This window comes from Nelumbo lutea, chromosome 5 (assembly GCF_056320005.1).
Source record: "Nelumbo lutea isolate HS-2025 chromosome 5, American lotus-T2T, whole genome shotgun sequence".
Taxonomy (NCBI): Eukaryota; Viridiplantae; Streptophyta; class Magnoliopsida; order Proteales; family Nelumbonaceae; genus Nelumbo; species Nelumbo lutea.
Window position 1 is genome coordinate 73226002 of NC_142688.1, and position 13619 is coordinate 73239620.

The following is a 13619-nucleotide window of genomic DNA, read 5'->3' on the forward strand; positions in this document are numbered from 1 at the left end:
TTTTGTATACACCACACCAATGCAGTCCATGGTGTGTTTAGGTTCTTTGTGAACCCAAGTATCATAGTAATACTCTTCCACGACAGGTGTAACATCCATAATGCATTCCATCTCATCGTTGGTGTACATCACTCCATTGTAAGACAATCTAATATCGGATCCTGACTCCGTATTCGATACTACCTCAGTTTCTATTTTGGTTTCCTTGTCGGTATCAATTGCTTACACTATCATGCAATTTAAAAAACACAAAGAAAAAAAAACATAAAAAAGAAATCATAATGCAAAAAAGGTAAGTCCAATGTACGATTAAAATGTAAAGTAAATCAAGTCCAACGATAATACTTCTAAAACATAGTTAACAAAATGAAGAGTAATCAACCTCACAAAGCATAATGATAAAAAATAAACCACAAAGAGATAAACATGTATCACTTTCTCTCATAATGCTCGTATACCTCTTTAATCATCTTCAGACGTAAACCAAGTAAATTAAGTCCAACGATAATACTTCTAAAATACAAAGAGATAAACATGTAATACTTTCTCATAGAATGCTCGTATAACTCTTTAATCATTTTTAGATGTAAGGTCAGGGACCCAATTGTAATAAACAAGTCATGGAATTTGACCTTCATGAATTGAAGACTAGCAAACATTTACAAAGGACCCCCTCCTTAATCTTAGGGATCTCACTAAGGAGTTTCATGTACTATTCTATAGAGACTAGCCTCATATCTTTGGTATCCCTACGAGCAATTGTTAGTTCAAATTCCGAGGCAATTCTTTCCAGGTTTTTACTAATCTGTACATCCTCATTGTCTTTTTTTCTCCTAGAAGAGGTGTTACTCTCGCCCATGACTCTAGGGATAATTGTATGTGGAAGAGTGCTAATTGGTTCTATTCCGGGTTCCTATATTTTTTCAGATGCCTCAATTGGTGTCTGTGACTCATGGTGTAATTCATTATGCATATGGTCATCATTCAGAGCTAGTTGTGTTAAAGGCATCACCTCCGATTGTACACCCTCGTTTGGTGCCCAACTATCGTAACTGTGGCCAATCATGCCACCGAATGTGATATCTAAGTTCACTGCATGGGAAAGACCCTTGTGTCTAAACTATGGTGCATCAGGATATGTCTACCACAGAAGGATATATGTAAATTTTTGCCTAACAAAATGATTAATCTATATTTTTATTTTACGAAAATGCCAAATACAATTTATACATTGAGGTAATCTTTCCAAAAGTCATCCCTAATAGTGAATGTTTCATTACTAGATCCCAACCCGAATTAGTATAAGTAAACAATTTATGGAATATCTTCCATTAATTTTTTACTGTGTCCCAGCTATTCTTCATTTGTTTTTGGGTATAGCTTTTTCTCGTAATCCAGTTGAACTCTAAAGTCATAGTTGCCCATCCTTGCCTATCCATGGTAGTATTGATTTGGTGGTCGGCCAAAACTTGTTGCAAACATAAATCCACCCAAATTTTCTGTAGTTCGGGAGTCGGCCCAGAAGCTCCCCACCACCATTTTCCTCTTAATTAATAGCCATAACCTACAATAATAATAACAACAACAACAACAACAACAACAACAACAATAATGATATAAATAATAGTAATAATAATGATCATTATTATTCCAAATCATATACATGGATTATGCAACGGGCATACAAATTTTGAATTATAAAATGGAATAACATCACAAATATGCAAAAATAATTATAAAAAATATGATAGCACCAATTATTTGTATTAATAATAAAAAAGATGAACCAAAATTTGGATTAAGCAAAAAATTGGAAAAAACATAAAAAATACGCAATAAAATTGAAGAACATCACAAATATGCAATGAGAAATATAAAAAATAGAATAACAACAATTGTTCATATTAATAATAAAGAAATAAATCAAAATTTAGATTAAGCAAAAAAATGTAAGAACATCACACAAGTATGCAATAAAATGTAAGAACATCACAAATGTGCAATAAAAATTAAAAAAAAATGTGATATCACCAATTATTCATAATAATAATAATAATAATAATAATAAAATAATAATAATAATAATAATAAATCAATCAAAATTTGGATTAAGCAAAAAAATAAAAAATGCAAGAATATAACACAAATATGCAATAAAATGGAAGAACATCACAAATGTGCAATAAAAATTTAAAAGAAATATAATATCACCAATTATTCATATTAATAATCAAGAAAAAAGAAAATAAGGATTATGGAAAATAAATAACATAAAGAATTCAGAAAGTGCATATTATTTGAATAATGTTCAACAAAAACAACAAAAAATTAGTAGTTGTTCAAACACATCATTACACAACTAATACACATATAATAATCACAACATTTTCAGTTTTTATCTCTGAAAACCGAGAAAAAAATCGATTTTTAGCAATATATTGCACAAAAATTCTAAAATAAACCAGAAATGGTGGAGGATATACGATTACGATGGCTTACCATTGGTCGTCGGTGACTGTACGATGGGTTCTTAGCATTAAATCCCTTCAAATACTAGATCTAAGAAAAAATTGCCGAGAACTTTCTAGGTGTTAACTATCTTTTAACAACTCAGCCAATAAGTTGAATGACTTGTCAGGCCAACCACTCATACACTTTATGTGAAATAACTTGATGATGAATGATAGCTTTGACTGCATTTTACATCCAGGATATAGTTCTTGTTCTGCATCTTCCAACAATTTGCAAAATGTTTCAGCATTAATGCTATCAACCCCTTGAATGGTCCAATTTACAACTCCAATTGTAATGCTTTTGGTTTCGATTAACCTAAAAAGATCAATTGTTAATTGAAATGATTGGTACATATATATTTTTGATATATATCATATATTCCTGATGGAGACCTATAACATAAATAAATAAATATATATATATATATATATATATATATATATTAGATTTATATATGTTATAAATATAATAAACTAAAGAAGTTAAGCCATCAAAAACTAAACCAATCAATTAGTTAAACTATGAACACCCCAACCAAGTTATAAAGCACTAGTTTTCGTTCTTTCTTTTTAATTTTAAATTCATAAGCATCAGATGTTAGGGCCTACGGATGAGGGTAACTTAAGTTAATTTCTGATTTCCCCATACCCATAAGACCACAACCCCAACTTTGTCCTATGTGAGAGTCGAATTTTTTAAAATATTTCACCTAGAATGGGAATTTTCCCCACCTAGAAATATTGTTTAGATTGGACTTAAACTTATCCAAATAAATTGATTCTTAATTCGAATTTAGACAAATAAATACCAATTATATTTTGCAATCTTAAATCCTCATTGTATTAATTTAATATCCAATTAAATTTAATAATAATTATGTCATTGAAATTTTAAAATTAACTAATAAAAAATTAAATTTCATAAATAAGCAAGTTTGCAAGTGTGGAATTCACCTAAAAGTATTGCTTTGATTGAACTTGAACCTAAAAAAATGTCCAAAACTTACTAATCTTATAAATATTTATATTTTAATGATTCGTGACATCCTCTCGTTTTGGAAAATAGTATCTACACGTGCAATGATATTCCTCTCTCTTCGTTCTTCATTTTGCAGTTCCATATTCGTGTCTCCATCTTACTCTTTCTCCGCTTTCCTCTCTTACTCTCTCTCTCTCTCTCTCTCTTCGTTCTTCCACTACTTTCTTCCTATTTCTCCTTTCTTCTACTAATAGTTAACAGGTTGTAGTGTCCCACAGCTTGACGGTTGCACTTCGTTCTTCCACTGCTAGAATGGTACCCTGAAAGAGGTCAAATGCATTCAGTGGAGTCGGGATCGGCGTTGAATGGGACGTATTTGGCAGAGAAGCCATGTTTGTGGGTGGAGGAGTTGTGGCGAAGAGCTTTGTCATGGATGTTCTCATCGGCGGGGCGGCGGTTCTTCAGGACCGTTGAAGGAGATGAGGGTTTGTTGGTATTTGAGTGATCAGGCAAAGAAGCACATTTTATGATGATGGGGTGGTCGTGGATTCTAGTATTTCGACGGATGGATTTTGGTTTTTGCCAGAGAGAGCAAGGAGAAGCCTGAAACAATGAACACAACGCACACTTCTCTTTCTCTTTCTCTCCCTCTCTCTTCGCTTTTTCTCAGTCTATGCTTTTCTATTTTTCTTTCTCTATGTTTTTTTGTTTTTCTTTTTCGATGTTTCTCCCTTCTTCCTCTCTTTGCCGCTCTTCCCATCTCTCTATCTCTCTGTTTTATTCTTCCTGGCGTTCGAATGTCCTACTTCTTTACCAAGGTTTGTTTTGTCCATTAAATTGAGACCAAATTCTGGAAGGGTTTCTAATTTTGGTTTGGCTATGTTGATGGGAAAGCATTATTGGATCACAGGCTTTAGTTAATGTTGGAGGTGACTTGTCGAAAGTAGTTCCTGGGAGGGTGTCGATTGAAGTGGATGCTCGCCTGGCTTATGATACTCGTTGCATTATTAGGAAGGTACTTCTGAAATAACCTGTTGTTGTAGATACCGATTTCTTGACTTCTAACAAAGATCAACACTTCTAGTTTCTAGTATGATATTGTAAACAAATTAAATTTCCGTAGTAGATATTTAGAGTCCTGTTAATGTTGTCTATCTTGGTTTATACAATTGTTAATGTATAGTCTTTCTTTCTTTTGTTTTACTTTTCTTAGCACTGTTTTTGTGAATCTTGAAGTTGCTTTTTCTTCGCATCAGTTTGAACTGGTTTATCTTTCATATTTAATTATTGATGGCTTTTGTTTGTTATATTTCTTGTCATTTGATTCCTTGATCTTTGATAGTTATAGTTACAGGTTATTGAACTCCTCATTCCCTTGCAAATTGTGATAATGTATCATTTTCTGGGGCATTTTGAAGAGTGTTTGAAACTTGATATTGCAAAGAAATGCTGATTATAGGTGAAAGCCTGATTCATTTAAGTTTGTGGAACTGAAACAAGCATGGATTATTTAATTCTGAAATTGTATTCTTTTAATCAATATGCAAATAAGAACATAGTTGAAAGAATGAAAGAAGAAAAATGTGTTACATTTATCCCAAAATAGGATATTAACCACCCAAAAATACATTGGCGCAAAGGGAATTTTACAAGATACGCAATAACACAAAGATCAAATAAGTATATCGTGATGCCAAACCAACTTAGACACAACAACAAAATAATGGTTTTGAGACAGGTATTGGTTATTTCCATATGGAGAATTGGGATGAAAAAATATAGTTGGTGAACGTCAAAGGTCAATCATGGAAATAACGAAAAGGGAATCTAGCAGTATAAATTAGAAGAAAATCCAAGATAAGGGAAAAAAGGAAGAATAATTGCTGTGCTAGAAAATTACATACTACTATGAAAAGATTAGACTAGGAGGTAGAGAATTATCAGAGAAAGCATAGAAAAGATATTTTCAGAAATCTCCTGTATAACAATTCACTAAAACATAGCACAACTCCAAAGCGTCAAACACAATGACTACCTACAAAGAGTGGTGATCTAGTCATAGGGAAGAGCCCTTAATTTTGAAAACCTGACCAGATTGAACTAGAAAGCTATCCGATTCCCAGTGCAATCTACTAGCTTGTTTGGTTCTTGCTTTTCTGGTTCAACTTGGTGGTCTAGTCCAGTTTTTGAAAACATTTATCAAGATAGCAGAGCAAGCAAGATGAAGAGAATGTTTTCCTGCATAAATAGGAAAATAAGACAATGTACACCCATACAAATGAAGATGGGCTTGGCATATGCGAACAAAGACATTTTGGTTTTCTTTCTCTGCCTCTTCCTTCTATGATCTGTCTCTGTCCTCCATATTTGGATTAAAACAAAGACTTGCTCATTTGATCTAGTTTAGGGACCTTAGTGGGACAAAAGGGTTTTGAATGAATTGGTTTTTTTTTTTTTGAAGTTATTGCTCCACGTTTCCCTTGATGTTTCCTCATTGGTTGGGAGTTAGGCTGATGCCTAAGAGTATACCCCTGGTCATGTTCTTCTCTACAACTATAATAATAAACACAAATTAAAACAAAGAAAAAAAGAAAATATATCAATTCCCATGACTACTTACAAAATCATATATCAAAAGATTCCTACTTATATTCTAAATAAATCAGAAAAATATAGAGCATTTCTTAACAAAGAAATGCTAAACCCAAGCTTGTCCAAGTTGCACTCCTAGAACATATTGCTAGAGGTGTTGTATCTCACCTTGCTAATGAGGTTGCTCATTCTCTACCAACTCAAACAAGAAAATATATAGCAACCATGTGACCAAACTAGTCCCACATCTAGCCTGATTATCTTAAGTTCACGCGGCTGACATGAGCCCTTGCGCTCCCCACTAGAGTCCACGACCACCCCATCATCATAAAATGTGCTTCTTTGCCTGACCACTCAAATACTAGGTTTGTTCTCTACCTACTCAAACAAGAAGAGATATAGCAACCATGTGCACCCAACTGATCCCACATATGGCCCGACTATCTTTAATTCACATGGTTGCCATTAGCCCCTGCGAAGCATGGGCCCCCCCGCTATTAACCATTATAAGAATGTTATAGGTTGATAGGCCATAGTCCATAGTTCAGGACTAGGTGGAACCAGTTCCAAACCAATAATAATTGGGACAATATATCCAGAACTAAAGTCAACTCATTGGTTCCGATTCCTAGAACCATAACCAACCTAATCGATTCATTAACTTTGGGTCCGTCGGGTTGAACCTGACCCATTGAATGCCCTATTTCTATGTAATATAAAATAACATATATATTATCTATAATATGCATATCTATCTATCTCTCTATCTATCTATTTCTATGTTACTGTTCCACGCTTCCATGTCACCATACCTCTCCTTGCTTCAAACCCCTTCCTAATTTTCAGTTCTTTTTGAATTTTTTATTTTTCTAATTCCACATATTACCCATTAAACCAATAAGGAAATCACATATGCTTAACTATTTCTAATAACCATAAAGAAAGAGGGATTTGCTTTCCTAATGTTTAGCCAAGTGGCACCACTTTCACCCACTTCCTCCTAAATTGTCTCTAATTCCTATTTATCTCCTAAATTATCTCTAACTTCTATTTATCTCTTAAATTATCTCTAATTTAGTAGAGAGATAGCCTCCTAAGCTATCACTAATTCCTATTTATCCTCTCCGCCACTTTTTATCTATATCTATCTAAAGAAAGTTTCAATTAAAAAAAATTCAAAACTATTTAAATGTTATAACAAAATTATATACTAAACTTAAAATATTTATTCAAAACACAAAAAATTAATAGATTTAATAATATTCATATTATTAATAATTAAATATTTTTACAAAATTCATCATGAAATTATGTAGTAACAATATAAATTATAATTTTACGAATTATTGAATTTAAATGTTATTCAAATAATAAAAATTTAACATTAAAAAAATAAAACATTATTTAAATATTTCAAGAACTAAAAGTCTTAAGTAAAACATTAAAAATAGCTAAATAAAATAACAAATTATTTAATATTATATACTCTTATGTAAAACAATTATATACTCTTATGTATTTCTATTGTTTAACTTTCTCTTAACAAAGCCCCTACATCGCATGGGTCCCCGTCACCATGCCTCTCCTTGCTCTTTTATCCCCACCCTGCCTTCTCTTTGACTTTCTCTCCTCTCCCCTTCCCACCACTCCCATTAAACATTGTCACCCAACTACCTAAAAATATTCCTATAGTCTCTCTCCTAAGGTATCTCATTTAAACCAATAGGAAAGTATCATGTTGCCCCACGCCCTAATCGATTCCTAAAATGCTTCCCCTCCAATCTATGTCCACTTTCCCTCATTTAAAATATTCATATTAAGTAATAAATAGTTAAATAAGGTTGATATTTAATCACACTCATATTCAATGATTATTAAATAGTGTTATTACCAAAAGTTAATAAATACGATTAGTAAATTACCAAAAATTAAATATTCTTATTAGTACAGTTAGTAAATTACCAAAAAATTAATAAATATTGTTATTAATTAACTCATTAAGAACTTTTTATAGAAATTGAAGACTCTTTAAATAATTCTTATAAAATTGAGAATTATATTTAACAATTATCAAAAAGTATAAAATTTTAGTTATTATTATTATTATAATTAACAAAATGGAGGAACAAAATATTATAATGTTAGAAAATGAAATTATTAATTAATTTATATTGAAAAACAAAAGATAAATTAGTGTAATTTTGTTAGTAAACCACCAGATAAAAACATATATTTAATAACAATTTAAGAAAATTCAATAAATCCCCATAGTTACACAAATGTAATAAAATTTTCAAAAATTTTCATAAAACTACATTTTTGTAAAATAACATTTTTGAAATTAAAAGATATAAAGTAGTTGAAAGTTTATTTAAAATGCATTAGATAATTATTGAAAATTAGTAGAATATTTTAGGAAAATTTATTACATTTGATAGATTTTGGCTTGGAAAGATTACATGATGCTTATTTTGATGCTTAGTTTGGAAAGAGTACAAATACACATCCGCAATGCTTATTTTGATTCAATAATGCTGATCTAGTACAAAAACCATCATATGTATATATATGTCTTTTATATCTATACTATTATGAAAGGTACGAATGAGGGTGTGGAACTTTTCTTGACTAAAATGCCCTCACTTATTATTTAGTTCATCTCTAAATTATGAATGTTGAAAATTTTATTTCAATTAATGATTTTCACCTCATTTAATCCCCTCTCATTAACTATTGTATTTATGGTATTAACTTTCATTCTCTTATACTAAATCCCATATTTAAGTTAATTTCTCATTAATAAATGCTACTAATTAGATCTATGTTTGATACTTTTAAAAATATAAATCCATATATTTTAAAACTTACTCACAAACAAAATCATTTTTTATCCAAGTGATGACTAAGCATTTTAACTATCCAAATCAAATTGGCCAACCGACGAAGTCAAAGTTAGATAATAACATTTTAAAATAGAAATAATTATAGAAAATTACAAAAATGTAGAAAAAATAGACACATTTATGATATTTTTATTAATCAAATTAAAAAAAACAAGCATAATAAACAATAATTATTTTTATTGATGATGAAAATGAAATACATAATCTAAAACCAACAAAAAAAAGAAAATATTTTCTTATTTGGTAGAGATCAATAGTTCAACTTTTCAGTCAAATTTGTCAATCTTGAATGTCATAATTAAATAATAAAAATTAATAAAATATAAAAACAAACCAAAAAAAAAAAAAACATAAATTTTACAAAAAAAAGCATTTGGGTACAAGTATAATATCATATATTTAACTTATTAAACAAAAAATAAGTGTAAATAACATATTTTTACACCAATGGAAATAAAAAAAAATTTATAAAAAAATTGAACACATCTATAACTCCATTTTACATTACTATTAAAAATACGAATAAAATAGTGGAACTTTCTTTTGACTAAAATACCCATTTATTAAATTTAATCCCAATTTAATTGTGAGGTTTAAAATATAGTTTAAACTATAATTTTCACCTCATTCAATTCCCCCTCTTTAAACCTTACATTGTTTGATAAATAAACAAAAAATTATACACTAAGAAGATAAAACATTACAAAAAGGAAGAGTTTAGCCAAATAGGTAGGCATGCCAATGATATCCAAAACTTTGTAGCCCAAGATGAGGTGCTTATGTAATCAGATTGAGATTTTTCAGTCTACATTCAATAAATATTGAAAAACAAAAAATACATGAATTTTATAAAAAAATTTGGGCACATTATTCCTATCATTATCATCATCTAGAATTGCCATGTGCAAAGCACGTGCAAACTTACTAGTCCCATAATTGATCTTCCTTGCAGTTAGACTCATTATGCTATATTATAACTGAATGAAACAGTGATCTTTTACAGAAACATGTTTTGGACACCACTGGATATGGATAGGAAGAAAAAATTGGATGCAACTTTGCTTTATTCTTACTATGAAGTATTGGTGCAATATACTTTTTTGGTTGTATTGGTTATTAATACCATTGAAAATAGGAAGAGAATGTTGAGGGTCTCTAGGAGATTAAGTAGTGATGGTGAAGAGACATCAATATGGAGACAACTGAGCAAAGGATTATAAATAAGATTTCAAACATCAAAACTAGGGTCATGGTATGAGATGCAGTGTGTATGTACCATACACAAATGGATAGTAGCTATCTTAGACTATGTGACTTGCTTAGAATAGAGAGCAACAATGGCATTTTAGAATGTTAGGGTCTACCATAAGTAAGTGCTTCAATTTGGTGTTGAATGCAGTATTAAGCTTGCATGAAGTTCTACTTAAAAACCCCAGCTTGTGACTACAAACTCAACTGAGGAGAAATGGAAGTGGTTCAAGGTTTGTCCACTTTTTATATATATGTTTTTCCATTACAATATATATTTAGGATTATTATCCTTAAATTCATCTTTCTTTTTTTTTTTTTTTTTTTTGTGCGTGTGTGTGTGTAGAATTGCATAGGGGCTCTAGATGGAACCTATATTAGGGTTAGAGTGCCTGGAAAGGATAAGCCTAAGTATCGAATAAGGAAGAATGAAATTGCAACAAATGTCTTGGGTGTTTGCTCCCTAGACAAGCAATTCATTTGTGTTTTACCTGGTTGGGAGGGATCTGTCCGTGACACCAAAGTCCAACGTGATGCCATCTCAAGGAGAAATGGTCTAAAATTACCACAAGGTATATAATAAACCTTAACCACTAAGAAAATAGTTAAGAGAATTAATGCAACTGTTTAATAAATTTATATATGTTTTGTTATTTGTCTAGATTATTATTATTTGCGTGATGCCAAGTACCCTAATTGTGATGGATTCTTAACTCCTTATAGAGGACTAATATATCATCTAAATGATGAAGGCAAGGGCACCAACCCAACACCCTAACTGAGATCTTCAACATGAGACACTTTTGCAGCCGGGAATGTAATTGAGAGGACATTTGGCCTCCTTAAAATAAGATGGGCAATACTTGGGGCCTTAACTTGGTATCTAATAAAAACCCAAGTTAAGATCATTATTTCATGTTGCCTCCTACACAACTACATATGGAGAAGCATGCCAAATGACCCAATGGAAGTAGGACTTGAAGAATTTTTAGTTGATGGACAAGGCCAAAGTGCAATTGAGGTAGATGATGAACAAATGACAAGCCTAGATGGTAGTAGTGAGTGGAATGCTTTTAAGACAACTTGAAAAATCAAATGTGGCAACACTTTAGACACTAATAGCAATTTGTATTTGTTACTTTTGTGTTGTAATAAAGTACTACTTGTTCATTATGTTTACTATAAAACTATTTTATGCATCACTTTTGTGATGTTTAGTACATAGTAGTTTGTTTCAGTAGCATTTGTTGATTTATTTTCTTATATTTGCCTTATGTTTATATATTACTTGTTTTTTAGACATGACTGGAAAAGACATAGAAAAAAGGCAACCAACTAGACAAAATAGAATTTGGTTAAAAGAAGAATAAGGCAAGTTAATTGAAGGATTAATGATGCTAGTTCATATTGGGATGTGGAGATCAGACAATGGGACCTTCAAGTCAAGGTACTTGAATCAATTAGAGTGGTTCATGGAAACAAACCTCCTTGGAATATGCAGCAATTTGTGAGATGCGCGGCCCTAGTTGCTCAGGGTTTGGATGGGATGATGTAAAAAAGTGTATCACTGTTATCAATTATACTCTATACTGAAACAAATGTTTTTTTTTTCTTCTATTTCATATAACTTCTAATTTGTTAACGTATTTTTATTTTGATAAGCGCAGAGCCATCCACATGCTAAGGGGTTAAGAAACAAGCTTTTCCCATTTTTTGATGACCTCTCTATTAATTTGGGAGAGAGAGAGAAACTGGGGAGAGTGCAGAGGCTCCTACTGATGCTGCAGAAAATGTTGAAAGGGAAGAAGAATATAATAATCCACCTATGGAGGGTGAACCAGTCAATGGTGAAGAAGATGGAATATAACACTATTAGAGTGCAGAAGCATTAATAGTGTCATTTTCATTAATTTATATGGGGCAAATTATAATAATCTTCTTGGTTGTGATGCCCAGGAATTTTCATTGTTTCTGGAATAGTAGATTCATTCATATACCAAGGCTATAGGGCAAATTCAGATGATGTTTTGGCCATTGCATTTCATGTTTTAGTCTTATTGGCCCTGTTAATGTTGCATATGGCCATGGCTTTCTATGGAAAATTGATCAATGGAAAGAGAACTGATAGAATGGGTTTCCCCTACAACTAGGAACATCATGGAATGAGTGTCATCCTTCAAACGATAATTTTTTTTGGTTATTCTAACAACTGTTCTCAAGTTTTTGTTTATTGTCATTAAACTGGTTTTTTATTATACAGAATTAAGCAGATATGGATCTATAATTTTTTGGATGTTTGGACTACTTCGTCAGGTTTTAAAGCTATGACAAATGGAAGCTTTGGTGCTTTGGGTGGCAGTGGTTTTGGTTTCTGGTTGTCAAGTGTTTCAGGCTCTGTTTTGGTTGTTGTTTTGTGGACCCTGTAGAGCTATTTCAGCAAAATTTGCTAAAGCTTGGGCTGTTTTAGAATGTTTTAAGACTGCAAAAAAAAGGGTATTTTGAGTATTACCATTTTCTGTGACTCCGCGAACTTGATAAGTGTTGTTTATCAAAAGCTCTCTTGGTGTGTGGCCACTTCTACATGATTTATATGCTTTGGATGGCTTTGAGGCAAAGTTCAAAGTATCGGAAAGATATAATTATGCTAGGAAATTCAAATAAATCATAAAAATATATATTATTAGCAATAATTACAAGTTTTATATGATTGTAAATAAGTCATATAAATGTAAAAAATTATAACTTAATGTTTATATAAAATGTGACATCAAGATATAATTAATAATTGTTGAAAAATGATGGAATAACTAAAATGTGAAAAAAACAAAAAAAATGTGAATGTATATACATCAATTTTCAAATAACCAATATAATTTATCTTAATATTTATTAGTATATAAATTTTTATAATTAGTTTCACCATTTACTAATAAGCACCACCAAGAAAAGATAAATTTTACTTACAACTTAACATGCATATAATTACAACAAACAAATTAGAGTAGCTTAGTGGAAAAATTGTGGGTGTTAAAATCTAGTGACTAGCATTGAAGTCTTGCTATTGTTAATTTGTAGTACTAACAAAACGAAATTAATGAGAAAGAGGATTATTAATTAATGGAATTAATGAGAGAATTGGAATTAGGTGCTAAAATTCAAATTTGAATTTAAATTTGCATCAAGTATAGGAATAATTAATGAAGGAGAAGTTAGAGTTAAATATAAGAGTGGCAAATGACAATAATGAGAGAGATTCGGTATTAAATATAATTTACTAAAATTAATGGAAGAAGGGGATCCAAAACAACTTGATACGGGCATGTATAGGCCGATACATATAAAAAAAATGGAACAAATGATTTTTGTTTTGGTTGTTTGCTTTCT

The 13619-nt window shown here is 31.0% G+C and overlaps 1 long non-coding RNA gene across 1 annotated transcript; it reads left to right on the forward strand.

Moving 5' to 3' along the window:
- The first annotated feature begins 3612 nt into the window (after window positions 1-3612).
- LOC148852902 (uncharacterized) lies at window positions 3613-12816 on the forward strand. Its single transcript, XR_016098614.1, has 3 exons — window positions 3613-4310; window positions 4403-4507; window positions 11903-12816. It is a non-coding gene; the product is annotated as an uncharacterized LOC148852902 (long non-coding RNA).
- Window positions 12817-13619: the final 803 nt, after the last annotated feature.